Source organism: Heliangelus exortis, chromosome 6 (assembly GCF_036169615.1).
Source record: "Heliangelus exortis chromosome 6, bHelExo1.hap1, whole genome shotgun sequence".
NCBI lineage: Eukaryota > Metazoa > Chordata > Aves > Apodiformes > Trochilidae > Heliangelus > Heliangelus exortis.
The window spans coordinates 9,407,871-9,422,737 of NC_092427.1; positions in this window are offsets into that span (position 1 = coordinate 9,407,871).

Below are 14,867 nucleotides of genomic sequence, written 5' to 3' on the forward strand. Positions count from 1 at the left end.
AAAGGCAATGATGTAATTGAAATTGTGCTTTTGGTGTAATGTTACCCAGTGCACTGGAATGTTTCTGACAGATTATCATTTATAACACACTGAACCAGACCATGACTTTTGGAGTGCATTTATATACAGAAAATATACATAAATATTTGTTGAAAAGACTGCTAATACCTGTTAAGAAACACTCAGATGCCTTATAGTGTCTTTTTTAAGGATCAGCCAGCAGGATTCGATAGCAATTGTGTGAAATGTCAACATTCAAGAGTGCTCTTTAAAACAGCATTAGTGCAAACTTCAGCCCTCAGGCTGTTTTTACAAACTGTGGAAAACAGTTTATTAAGGCATGTTTTAATCTGCTTTCTTATGCCTCTACTAAAGATGCAAATCACATTGTTTTGAAGGAAATAGAGCATTCAGTTCTGGATTAATCCCACAAAAGTGCAGATTTAGTTTACATACAGATAGCAAGCTAGGATTTATTGATATGTTCTATATAGCCATGTTTTCATGCATTCTAATGTTAATTTATGGGATGCCTTATTTTGGGAATCAAAGGGCTGCATTCTTACTGATTTAAGTGAGAAAATAAGAATGTGGAAATTGATGTGCAGAGTCTGACAAGGTTATTTCCATTCACTACAAATAAAATTGCTGCTGCTTCCCTTGTTTGGAAAGGATTAATTGACTAAATGACAATGCAACTGTTTGGCCAGCTAAGGTATATCCATCTCACCTGAAAAAGCCTGTCTTATTAGCAAGGTTGATAAACACTTATTCATGCTTTAGCTTTTCTCCCTTTTATTACATAAGAAATTACATAAGAAATGGGCATTAACCTCTAAATCAAATCAAAGGTGCATTTGAAAAATGAAGAAAATGTTAATGTTTTCATATGGAAATGATCCATGAGCTTAAGTGCTCTGTAACTGGGTTATTAATCTCATTTACTTTACTATGATGAGAGAAAACCCATAAGGTCTTTAAAATGTAAATTAATTATATTTTATAAGAAGGCTGGGAGGAAAACAGCGGTGTGTGTCTGATGTCAAGAAGTGGGTGAAATTATATTTTCATCTGAAAAGAATAGTTTAATGAACACCCAAAAAAAGAAACCTTGTTACCTCTGGATTTGTAATGCAAGGTTCAGGTATTCCAAGCTGTAACTGAAGCTTTTCTTATGGTCCGAACATTTATTTGGCCTCTCTCCTGCACAGGTTTTTTGTGTGTCTAATGAGAGCTATGCTCAGACTGCATCCTTTGCCTTATGGAAACACTGTGAAGGTTTCTCTCCAGCTGTTTAACCATGGAGAATTTTAATTCCTGCTGAGACCTCTCCTGCTCTTTCCCTTTGGTTGGAAATAGGCAGCAGCTTTATCTCACTTTATCAAGTGAGATAAACACTGTCATTTCCTTAGGTAACTGTGAGAAAACAGGGAATGGGGACTTCTCTGTGTACTAGTGTTGATAAATTTATCTGTAAATATAATTGTGAAATGCTGTTCTGCAATCAGTAATTGCCTAATTCATATGGTTCCTGGATCAACACCAAACAGGTGTTGTGCTGAGGACTTCTGTGACCTCTGAACACCAGAGCTGTCACTGATGTACCTAGGTTTTGCACAGAAGTTATTTTAAAGCAGGGTTGGTTTAAAAAATTTTTTTTCTGCTGTCAGCCCGTGCAGAGTACCAGCACTGGTTGTTTGGAATTAGCCCTCTTCTTCAATCAGTTGTAGTTGGCAGTATACAGTGATAAGAGGGTCTTCTGAAAATATTTGGATTTCTTTTTTTTTTTTCTGAGATGTAAAAAAAACCTTCTGCCAGGACTCTGAGGACTTTTAAAGAAGTGAGCAGTCTCTACAGCTGTTTGGGCTGGTAGCACAGGAATCATACATTGCCTGAGCAAGCTCCAGCTGCCTGCTGGCCAAAGGGTGGTCAGTGGTAGCCACTTTGGTGTTGGGCCCTAGAGGGCTGTGAGGAACAGTGCCAGAGCCAAACACATTTCCTCTCTGGGCCTTGTGTGGGATCCTGTCATTGCCCAGGTCTCAGCATCTGTTCAGAAGAGACCTTGTGTCATCCCCAGAGTGGAGTCCCATGCATACTGCTCCCACAGACTGAAGGGCTGCTACAGAACTGTCATGATGCTTCATTTTTGTGGGCAACTCAATTAATGTGTCATTTCTCCAAAGCTGGAATTTCTCAGAAGTCTCCCATAAATACTGCTGTCCTGCACCATTCTTTCACGGGCTACATCCCTCTGTGTCTCTAAGAAAGCTGTATTCCTCAAAACAAAAATCAGTGCAATATCATGGCAATAAATTCAACTGTAAAAAGATCCAGAAATAACATGATTTGGCAAAAAAAAAAAAAAAAAATAAAAATCCAGCTATATCTGACAGGGCTATTTTGTGCCACTTAACACCTGCAGAAGCTAATTGGTTGTGAGGGACTTCCCAGATTATGTCTGTATGACCACAGCAGGAACTTGAAAATTAAATTAAGCAGCTCCTGAAAAACTCCAGGTGATTTCAGAACACCTGCAGGAAGTATTTTTCCAAAGCACTGGTACATCAAAAAACCATCATCTGATGAGCTGCTCATTTGTGCCAGGCCCTGCTTCGTACCAGCACATTCGTGTTAGAGCATCCAAAGGTTAAACTGCAATAAGTGGATAAGGACTCTCCAGGGTGAAGAGCAATAGCAAGTCCTTCTGTCTTTAAAGAAACACAATTTCCAGGACCCAATCCTATTGCTAGTTGAGCACATTTTTAAATGGTCACAGTTTTTCCTGCTATGAGGAAAGCCTTTCTAACTACTTCAGTGAGATTCTTTGAGTTTTTAATTGCACAAGGGACTGAGTTAACAGTGCATTATTTTTAATCAGTTGATTTTGTCTGGCTGCAGAATTCTGAACAAAATTATGCCTCTATCACCAACTAATTACTGCTTTATAATAATTTCACAGTGTGGAGTCTCCAGTAATCCAATATGCATTGCCTACAAATCAACAATGCCCTTTGTCACCTCAGGGATTTCTGTTGTGTGTATTATTGGCTGAGGTTCAGAGCACCAGATGAAGGAACCAAGACTTATTTCCCTGGAGTCTGGATTTGCATGATTAGTTCCCTCTATGTTACCCAGAAAATGGACATCAAATATCAAGAGAAAATTGCTTTCAAATGATTCTCTCTTTGCTTCCCTGCCTCTCAAGCACCTTTCCCTGCAGGCACCATTGTGTTGCAACAAATTTGCTGCTTTTAGTAACAGGGTAGGCACAGATCTGCTCATGCAGGTACTGTCAGCAATCATGGTGGTACCAGAAGGACAGGTACAGCTCAGGATGCTGGGAAGTGTTACTGATCAATATCCACCACCAGATCCAGTAGCCTAAAAGCTTTTGGTTGCCCATGCAGCTAACAGACCAGGGAATCTCAAATTTCTGAAGTTCAGTTCTTCCTGCTAATAACCCCTCCATGTCAATGGGATGAGTATTTCCAGCCGCTGCTGGAACAGAGCGTAATGTGTAGTAGCTGTTGGGTAGCACTGTGGTACAGCTGAAAAGGAACAACAAAAGCTGCCCGCAGCTTTGACAGGAGCACCCTGTGCTGGGTTAAGAACTGGCTGGAAGGCCGGGCCCAGAGAGTGGTGCTGAACGGGGCTGCATCCAGTTGGTGGCCGGTCACTAGTGGTGTCCCCCAGGGATCAGTGTTAGGCCCAGTTCTGTTTAATATCTTTATCAATGACTTAGATGAAGGGATTGAGTCCATCATCAGCAAGTTTGCAGACGACACCAAGCTGGGAGGAAGTGTGGATCAGCTGGAAGGCAGGAGGGCTCTGCAGAGGGACCTGGACAGACTGGAGAGCTGGGCTGATTCCAATGGGATGAGGTTCAACACGGCCAAGTGCCGGGTCCTGCACTTTGGCCACAACAACCTAATGAGGAGCCCCGGGCTGGGCACAGAGTGGCTGAGAGCAGCCAGGCAGAAAGGGACCTGGGAGTCTGGATTGACAGGAAGCTGAACATGAGCCAGCAGTGTGCCCAGGTGGCCAAGAAGGCCAATGGCATCCTGGCCTGGATCAGGAACAGCGTCACCAGCAGGTCCAGGGAAGGGATTCTGCCCCTGTACTCAGCGCTGGTGAGGCCACACCTCGAGTCCTGTGTCCAGTTCTGGGCCCCTCAGTTCAGGAAGGATATCGAGGTCCTGGAGCAGGTCCAAAGGAGGCAACCAGGCTGGTGAAGGGACTCGAGCACAGGCCTTATGAAGAGAGGCTGAGGGAGCTGGGGCTGTTCAGCCTGGAGAAGAGGAGGCTCAGGGGAGACCTCATCACTCTCTACAACTCCCTGAAAGGAGGTTGGAGCCAGGTGGGAGTTGGTCTCTTTTCCCAGACGACTTTCAACAAGACAAGAGGACAAAGTCTTAAGTTGTGCCAGGGGAGATCTAGGTTAGATATTAGAAAGAATTTCTTTACGGAGAGGGTGATCAAGCATTGGAATGGGCTGCCCGGTGAGGTGGTGGATTCTCCGTCCCTGGAGACATTTAAAAAGAGACTGGATGTGGCACTCAGTGCCATGGTCTAGCAACCGCACCGGTGGGTCAAGGGTTGGACTTGATGATCTCTGAGGTCCCTTCCAACCCGGCTAATTCTATGATTCTATGAACAAAGCAGCTGTGACAGTAATGCCCACCTTGGTCACTCATTTATCCCTTCTGCAGGCACCTCTCCAGCTTCTTGCACGCACCCTTCCTCAATGGATCCTTTCTCCTGCAAAGTGCCTGCTGATGAGTTTTCTTTCTAACCCACCTTCCAGAATCACTGGAAGTCATAGCCCAGCATTGGTTGCCTGCCTGCAGCCTTTCCCTTTAATCTGCACCACTGGAATTACCAGTTTATGGAAGCAAGGCAACCTCAGGGCCATTCCCAGGGCATCATCTGTCATTTTGCTATCAGACAATTTAGAATAGTCTCATTCTTGCCTTGCTAAAGGCAGGTTATATAGAAGCTGTGAGCTTCTGTTCATCTTCTGTTCACTGACAAAAGCACACAGTTGCTAGGAGGAGTAACTCAAGCTAAACTGTACAGTTCAAATCCAGGTAGCAAAAAAGGCAGGTTTCAGGACAGACTGCTCACTGACATCAGTGTGCAGCATCCAAGCAGGCTCACAGTGCCCACAGTTAAGTCCATTTTGATTAAAATCAGTGTAGACAGTTGCTTTGTGCTTCAGTCAAGCCCAAAGAGATGCTTGAAGACTCCTGCAATTTAGAGTGTAACTCCACTTCTTCAGAATTAAAAGGTAACAGTGAATAAAGATAAGAAGTACACATAAAGGCTGATCCTGATTGCTTGGTTAACTAGCAGGAAAAAAAAAAAGAGAGAAGATCTGAAAGAGCACCCACCTGGGTGTCAGTGTAAATCACCAGCTGATCCAGCCCTCTCTTGAGAACACAAAATTTTTAATTTTGTGCTGTCTGTAGTTTGTATTTAGGAAATGAGGGAAGAAAAGGTCCATATGATTTCAGTGTTACAAATGAGTGACAAAAAGCAAGACTGCTGCTGTGCTCAGTTATGCCAAATGCACACATCTACTAAGCTGAAGCCAGATCTCCAGAATGCCTGATTTTTACTCAGTCTGCATTGCTTCCTCTTTTGCTTCTGGTTTCCAAGCTGCAGCTTATACTCAGATTACATTCTCAAACTTTTCCTAAAATTATGGAAGCTGGAACCTTAATTTCAAGTATATTAACTTAAAACCTGCTTTGCTTGATCATCTGCCAAATAGTCATTTATAATAGCATGAGACACTGTGAGACTCCAGACTGCTACTGCTGGTGTCCTAAAACTGGTATTTCTGTCATGCTGTCAATAAAGATCAGCCAGCTTCACCTGAACACTGGTTTTGGTCCTTTTTTTAACAGGGATAATTGGACCTCTGAAAAATTGTCATGTTGAGGTGTATGTTATTCTTTCTGTCTCTCAGTGTTGTTTGAAAATACTATCAAAGCTGTCATCCTTGATGCTTTCTGGTCCAAAGAAGGTGCAATAAGGGTGTAGCAGGCCCCAAGAAAACAGCAGGATACCTCTGTAAGAATTAATCTGTAAACATAAGAATCTGTGTTAACATTAAAACTACCCTTCTGCCAGCTCCTTTTGGAGACTCAAGCACTGTGTTGCTCAGAAGAAATTCCTGGATTGGTTGTGATACTTGTGGCTCTGTCTAGCCATTGTTGGATTCATTATCTTGATGTATTATTTAGAAGACTCTGTTTATACCAATAGGCAGATAAAAGGAAAGTTAGTTTTTCAAAAGTGACATCCTGAATTTCCTTCTGTAGTTTTGAGTTTTGGCTTTGATCTGCCTTGGCTGAGAACAGCAGGCATTTTGTCACAGATATCAACGACATTGCTGTTAACCCGTTCAGGCTTTGCTGTTTCTTGCTACATTAAACATTTGCCATTGCCATAATCCTACATTTAAAGCAGTGAGCTGGAATGCAGTGCCTGAGAGACCACTTCACCCTAGTAGGCTGGGATGACACAGGAGGAGCCTGCCAGCAGCCTGGTTTCCTTGGAAAGCCGTTGCTTTGTTCTGCTGTTAAATGCTGCTACGTGTTCTCTGTTAAATCTCCTGTGTTTACAATGGCATCAGATGCTGCTGCGAATCTCTGAGGGAGCAGATGGCAAAGAACTCCAGTACCTAACTCCCTTTGATGCCCCTGGCAATGAACCATCCAAGTATCTTCATAGATTTGAGCCAAAGGGCTGTGCCAGAATGCAAACAAAGGAATCTTTAACCTCAGACCCTGCAGCAGCTTGCTGATTGTGGACAGTCCTCCTCTCAGCCTCTCAGACCCCACAGGTTGTTTGTGAATATTGCTCTGGAGTGTGTTAGACTCCCCAAGGGACAGAACAACATTACTAATTCATACTAATCACTCTAAAAATAAGCAAAAAAGCTGTGGAAAAATATCAAAGAGGAGGCAATGGAAAAGCACAACCATCCTGTCTGCTCTTCCAGTCCTGCAGGCACACCAGATCACACTGAAAATCTCCTTTTTAATGAGACATGGTGGCATAACTTTTAAGTACCCTCAAAGATGTCAAAATTTTCCTCTATGTGTGCTGATGACATCTCACACAGGAGAAGTAAAGGTATTAATGTACTTTCAGGAAAGAAGCAATTAATTATTACTGTGATTATGGTTATTATTTAAGTGAGTGTCTGTTCCAGGAATTGGAGATTGATGTACAATTGAGTGTCACTGCTAAGGTGGATTTTATGTATTATCATTGATGTATTTTTAGGTATTATCACGTATTATGGATCACAGGGTTTCTTGGCTTTAAACAAAAGTTACTGGGTGACACTGAACACATCGACCATGCAAAAGGTTGCAAAAGTCTCTTAAATCCTTAAGTTAATAATTGAGTCTGTTTATGTGGGTTTTGGTGGGTGTATAGTTGAACTCAGATCTCAGAGGTCCTTTCCAACCCTGACTATTCTGTGATTTGGTGATTCTGTGTTTCTGTTGAAGTATTCAGATGTGAGGATATAATATTTGCAACCTAATTTCAGAGCCCTGAAAGTAAAGAAATCTAGACATGGTGACACAGAGACAAAACTGTTTATATCAGCAATTGTTTGTGTAACTTGCAGGGAGAGCTTAGATCAGTCTGAAGTCATTTCAGCTCTGGAAAGTCTTGCATATGTCCAGACTCTTGTTTGGTTTTATAATTTCTGTATTTGCCTATTTCTTATCTTGCTCCCTGTGAGTATTTGCTGCACTTGCTATGTGTAGCAAAAAAAGTGTCCATAAATACCCAAAAGAAGCCTAACAACACAGAGCTTTCCAGTGATAGCAATGGAGAACACCTTCTTGGCACAAAGCACTCTTAGAAGGCTTATTTACAGATCATATACCTGTGGTGAATTCTTACACTACCAACAGCAGGACAAACCTGGATTTTCACAGAGGAGACCCTAATAATGTTTTAACTGCTCATTCAGTGTTATATTTGAGTTACTGGTCCTTTGTCTTTGCCCATGGCAGCCATAGCTCAGGAAGTTGCTTGGCTCTCATGCAATGTCCTTCAGCTGAGAAGATTCCCAGTCACTTGTAACACCTGAACACCTGAATGCTTTGGGGAGTGCTGCCTTTTCAAATACATTCTTCCTGTGACTGCCAGGTAATGTGACAACTCTGCATTCTCTTATGTTGCACCAGACAGTGCCAGGGAGATGTTTTGTTTCTTATAAAAGTCTTTCTCTCCTTCTCTTTGCTGAAAGGTTTGATTATATTCTTCAGCAGGAAAGACCTGACTGTTTTTCAGAGCCATATGGTCAAGACAACCTGGTTCCAATTGTTTGTATGGGGATTTAGCTGTTTGTTTGAGGAATTCTCAGCATCTTTCCTTTGATGAGAATATCAGCAGCAGCTCAACTCTAAAGACATCCATAATCATTACTAATGGAAGTACCCACATCATCACCTTATTCACATCTCCAGGTAAATTCACATTGTAGAAAGCAGATACTAATTTATGTAAAAATTGCATCTGTAGACTTGAACAGATACATCTGTGGTTGTTAGCAATTTCAGCTTGGAGATATTCTGATTTTGATCCTAATTCTGATTTTGACCAGCCTTCAGGTGCTAGAAATAATTTCTATAGAACCATATTCATTTTCTCTAACCTTGTTAGCTGCATTCTGTATGGGCAAGGTTTTCCAAAGAATCTACAAATATCTCATGTGACCAACATTAGACAGCACAAGAGGAGTATGAACTGATGGACTCCATGTGATTGTAAGGTGTTTCCAGCCAGGCACCCAGAATCTTTAGTCAGTTTGAGAATTTGACTTGAGTTATTTCATAAAGGGCAGCAATTCATATCAGAAAACTATTTGACAAAAAGCTGTCTCTGAGCTGTGTATCTAATGTATTTTGAAATCTTTTGACTCACTGTACTTTAGTTTGTCTGCAGCTACTTGAGTAATGTAAGAGAGAACAGTTTGTTTCCTCTGGAATGGAGATGCTGTTTGTGAAATGGCCTTTCCAGGACTGAGTCACTGATGAGAGGAGGAAGTTCATTTAATACACTCCCATGAAAAGTGCAAAGAGAAAATTGAGTTTTCAGTTAGTCTGAGAGAAAACTGAGTGTTGACAAAGTCTGGCATCATTAAATATGAGCTCTTCAGCTGCCACATGAAACAAATGCTTTCCTTTTGTCCTGATATTGGTAGCACTTGAAGCAAAACATGGTATCTGAATTGTCAAAGGTTTAGCAGCTCAAACTGCTGAGCCCGACTCAATCCTTGCTAGAACCAAGTACAGGATGAAGTAATTGATCCAGTCACATGTAATTAACTCTGAGGCAGAGCCATCTCTACAGTAGTAGGGGACCTGGCAGTAGAGAGTGTGCAGATTGCAAGTCTGGGAAGTGGGACATCAGGTGCCCACCCAGAACAGTTCTTTCCTGAGCATGGCCAGGGTCTGGTCTGGCTGTGAGCCTGAGGTGGAGCCAGACACACCACTTCTGCCTGGGCACATCAGATGTGCCTCTGGGCTGCATAGACACAGGAAGGGTCTTCTCTGAGGCACCTTTCACCACAGCAAGCTCAGCCCACAGGTCCTGCACAACCAGGCAGTGCTGCTGTGAGAACACATGGAGCCAACAAGCAAAGTTCAGCCCTGGGATTCAGTTCCACAGGTAGTTGCCTGATCATCTGGAAGTGCTGTTGGGATTTGCTGACTTCAGCTAATAATCATAATGATAGATTTATTTTAATTATAGGCAATGTCAGAGGCTTGATTAGGGGCCCTTCTTATTACACATAAATCCTTATTAGACCCTTCTTATTAGTGCCTCCATTTCAGAGGCTGTACATCTGGAATCACAAAACCATTCAGAAAAAAAAGACCATCTCTTAGTTCTTAACTGACCATAACTTAGTTCTTAACACAATCTGGGTGCTGATTGACTCTTCCCAGGTTCATTCAGCAGAACACAAAACCTTTTCATCTTTCCTTCTGTGCCTTTGCAGTGTGCTCTGCCAGAGCCAGGCCTGCCCTCCAGTGGATGTGTTTACTGCACTTTGATCTGACTTAGATTTTCTATAAGAAACAGCATTGCTGAAAAACACCAACCAAAATCACACAGTACCACAGGAAAAACTGAGCAGTTTTTCTGAACAAAAGACTTTTGGGCAACAAATGAGATCAAGAAAAGATACAATATGATTAGCAATCCTTTACTTTTCTAATTTGGTGTTTGCTTCAGTCTGGAAAACAAGCTTCTACCATGTAGTTTACAACAATTGTGAGCCAGACAGGATTAGCAGCAGCAAATGGATTGCACTGAAAACACCCCCATTTAAGGGAAAAAATGCTGACCACTTCACTAATACCAGGAACCTTACCTCCACTAGGTCTTTCCTGTGTATACAGTGCCAGATGCAGTTCATCAGAAATGACAGCTGCTCTCCAGCCAGGTGAAACCACTGTCTTAGTACTTGTGCCCAAGAACACAACTGTAGTGAGCAAGGTTGGCTCCAAGCCACAAAACTGAGAACAAGGTTAATACAGTGTTATAGATGGTGTCTCTGCTGTTGTCACCAACAAAATATCTCTGCAAATCTTAGCTGGATTCAGGACTGGTAGCACTTAAATACCGGGATCTCATTCCTAGCCAAGAGATGAATTCATTTTGGAATTAATATTACTTTTGCTGCTGGTCTGCACTCCAAGTGGGCTGGTACTTGCCAGCAATGAGCTGAAGCAGGTACAGAGGAAAAGCTCTTTATGTAAAGAAATCTAGAGAACTATTCTATTTTTGCACAGAGCTAGGGAGGACTTTGTAAATACCCCATGCAGACAGTCAGAATGCTTGTGTCAGGGCTTAATAGTCAAGCTGAGATGTCAGCTACCATCACCCCCTTTGGATGGACAGCAGTGAAAGATCAGGTGTAGCCCATGGGACCCAACTGTCTGTGTCACAGGGATGCAGTGAAGTGGCTGAGGTGGGCTTTGAATCTGCTGAGGTTACTGTAATCACATGTTCCTCTAAGTAGAGATTTTGTGTTAGTGAGTGTCAGTGTTATCTTACTCTGAAGCTGCCCCTTTTCCTCAAGGTTTTCTCAGTTCCTTTGGGTTTTATAAAACCCATATGTATTTCCCAGTCCAAATAATAGTGCTCTGTGCCTATCTCATTCAGTTCTAGAGTGCACATTGCTACCAAGGGAGAAGGATTGGGTAATGGAAGTAAATTTTGGCTTAGTAAACCATTTCCACAACCCTATGCAATTCCTTTAAGTCTGGAGCTTGTTTGTGTGTTGCTGCTCCTCATGACAAGATAGGAAAATTAATAATCTGAAAATTCACCTAGTGCACTTCTTCAGGTGCAAAACTCTGGCACAGAGCAGTGCTGCCTGCTCAGAGAGGTTTTGGGACACTGTTGGATCAGGCATTGATTCTGCTGTGAACAGAATCCTCACTGACCTTTCTGGAGTTATGAAGGCAGCAGTGCCCCACATTCAGGTCTTCGTTTTAGAGCATCAGCTCCTTGCTGGAAGCACACACTGAAAACAGGTGGTGGGAGCTCTTCAGAGGGAGCTCCTCAGTCAGGCTGTATGTATTTTCCTTTCTCAAATGAAAGACAAAGCAGAAACTCAGCAGGAGCTTAGAGGCACAGCCTTGCAGAGGGGCAAGATGCTGGCATTGCTCTCTGGCAACAACTTGGCCCAAGGAAAGTGCCTCCTGACTGACTGAATTCCCAGCCCTGGGCCATTGCAAACTGTGCCCATGCTCCAAGAGGGAGATGTCAGGCAGGTGTTCCTGTGTCAGGATCCATTATGATGAAGGGATGTCTGAGCAGGCAAAAATGCAAGCAGCAATCCTCACAGTTTCATGTGAGTTGCTCCTGGTGTTACTCTGTAGGTCTGAATCTGATCTGTCTCTCATGCTGTGTCAAATACAGACCACAGACATGAAGTACTCAGGCAAATCTGCACTTTAAATGGACTTTATTAAAGGTGCAGCTATGACAGCCCTGCAGCAGAAAGAACCAGAAAAGCATCATTTTTTTAATCTCCCCCTTTGGGTTCTGGGGAGAGAAAGTGTAGCAGATGAGGTATCCCTTACTTTTTCAAAGCCTAGGTGTAAAAAAACTGGCTTTATAGTGATGGGAATCCTAGGTAAAGCAGGTACAATTTATCAAGAAACTAATTTGTTTTGTGAAACTTCAAATGGGAAGTGCCAGGTAAACAAGATGTAGCCCTGTAAGAAACTTAGACAAGGCAGTTTCTCTTTCCTGGTTTCATCCCTGGTGGCGAGGTGCCAGCAGGGACAGCAATTCTGTAGTTCATGAATTATCTTCCTCCACTGCCTGACACTGATAATGTGTTTCATAAAGGTGAGCACTCACATTCCTTAAATAAGAGGTTCCTGTGAGCTCAGTCAAGTCCTCTAAGCACTTAAAATACAGCAAGATGTAAATTGTACAGATTACAGACCAAGCTATAAATTATTAATAAGCTTGTTCTAGAACTTCATCATGCACTTGAAAAGCAATTTTTACAGTGTAATATGTGTCAGCATGTACCAGCATGCTCTTTCAGTCTGTTAAGTAGAAAAGGATTTAAAAGGATGTGGAGACAATTTTTTTTCCTAGGGTTTTCTTGCTTGCCTTTTACTAACTGACATGACAAAATATATAAAATATTTTATCTGTCAAGAAATGAGTTGTGCTATTTTTAGCCTGAAGACATTGTATCTTGTGCTCACAGATCCTGTTGAAGATACAGTTGTTCCTGCATCAAAATGGAATAAATTCATGGTCTACCAATGACAAAATTTAAACCAAGCAGATTTAACAGGCTGTGATTCTGAGATTAAAATGTGTAGTATAATAATAGAAGTTGGACTCTGCAGAGACTTTTAAAAATAACCTGTAGTTCACCTGATGTATTGCAGTTCTCTCTTGATTCTGCTGTATGTGAAATACAGCCTTAATTTCAGCAAGATTTGACTTTTCAAGCGATAAATTATTTTTCTCCAACCCAGATTATAAATTGCCTGTCTGCGTGCTAATCTCAGAGCCATCTGGTGACAGCACCCAGCTCTGTCCTGGGTAGAAAGGACATCCTGCCTCCCAGGTAAGCTTTGCCTGTATTTTCTGTAGCCTTTCTGAATGAAATAAGAGCTGTTGTGTTCAGCAGGTGGCACCAGCTGCTCGTGGCTCAGTGAGATGACACCAAGTTGTGCTAATGAGAGAAACTCTGAGTCGTCCCCAGAGCCAGGAAAGTGAGAGCTTCCGCACACAGGTCATCTCCACAAGCACTGGAAAATACATTCTCATTGTAAGGAAAGTTTATGTTTTTTCTCTCCCTCTTCTGCCATTGTAGATGGGACTTTGTATTTGTTCACTTTCTTGTGCCTCATCTGTGCATTTACATAATTTGTGCTTTATAGATAATACCAGTTAGTCCTGGACTCGGCACAGTTCAGACAGTCAGCATCTCACAGCTGGGCTCGAGGTAAGTGTTGGTTTATGCCTATGGATTAATTCCCAAAACAGGACATATATTAGTAAATATTTCTGTGGTCAAATGACACAGCTCCAGCCAGAACAATACACCTGGCTGCCCCGTGTAACACAGGCTCATTTTAGCTGCCCAGCTTATGTTTAATTTTTGTGCAGAATCGGACAGGCTGGTGAAGCAAGAGCTTTCCCTGGGAAAATGCACTCCAGAGCCCGTGGGAATGTTTTACTTAGAACAGACAGGAGGAGAAGATACAAGGGTTTTGCCCTGTGATAGGCAGAGTCTGGCTATGGCTTTGCTTGACAGGGTGAAGAGTGTGTGGGTGGAGAGTATGAACTCAGAGGATTCTAAACAATAATTCCTTCTCAAGTGGCAAGGAGAGCCAAAAGGGACAACGGCTTTAATCAGGTCTGGATAGAGAAGTCATTCTGTTAAGGCAAGGAGTAAGGTTTTATCCTTACATAAGTGTTCTCTGTTTTGCTGTGGGTGCACAGCACCTCAAGTGCTTGCTAGCACTGATGTGGGAGTTTCACACTGGTCACAAACCCTGAAGCCACAAGAAAGTTAGAAAGTCATCTTCAGTAAGCCCTTTGATGTCACATTGGTATGCAATTAAATGGATATTTCACATTAAGTCCTTTACATATTCTTCATAGTTAAAATGCATTGGCAGTGGTTTTTCAGAACTCCCCACCTTAGAAGTGGGTTGCCTTAGTTACCATGGCCAGCTTGAGAGACAGCAAATTTAGCACTAATACATTTTCAAAGCCCTGCAGTTTCTGTAAAATCTCTGTGTCATAATCAGCTACAGCATATGCTTATATCTTGCTGTTTCTGAGCTACAGAGGTGACGTCTAGTCAAGTAAAATTAGAGGTGCAGATTGTCACAAGCCAGAACAGCCTTGGGTCATTATGTTAGTGACTGTCCTGTTTATATTGTGGAACAGGTTGTGGAATTTCACTTTAATTGAAATTATTTTGGCTTCAGGTGGCTCAGATATCTGGTGCCTGAAAACAGCCTGCTGCAGTCAAGATCATACTTTCCTCAATAGGAAATTGATAGGTCTGAAATCATCCACTGAATTGGTGATTCAGAATTTCCTCTGATGTTTAAGGAAACCACAGGAAACAAATACTCTTCAGGGAGTAACTACTATCCATCATGAAAAGAGTTAACAGAGCTCTCAAAGGCTATTGATTTATCTTGTTCTTATGAGCAGAATATTTGGTTTGAGAACACCTTTCTTCAGTAACCTGTTGTGACAGAAGTGATTTTCCATCTCTAGTCTTTTATTCAACTTTTAAAAATTTAAGGTCACTTAAGCGTGACCTTAAG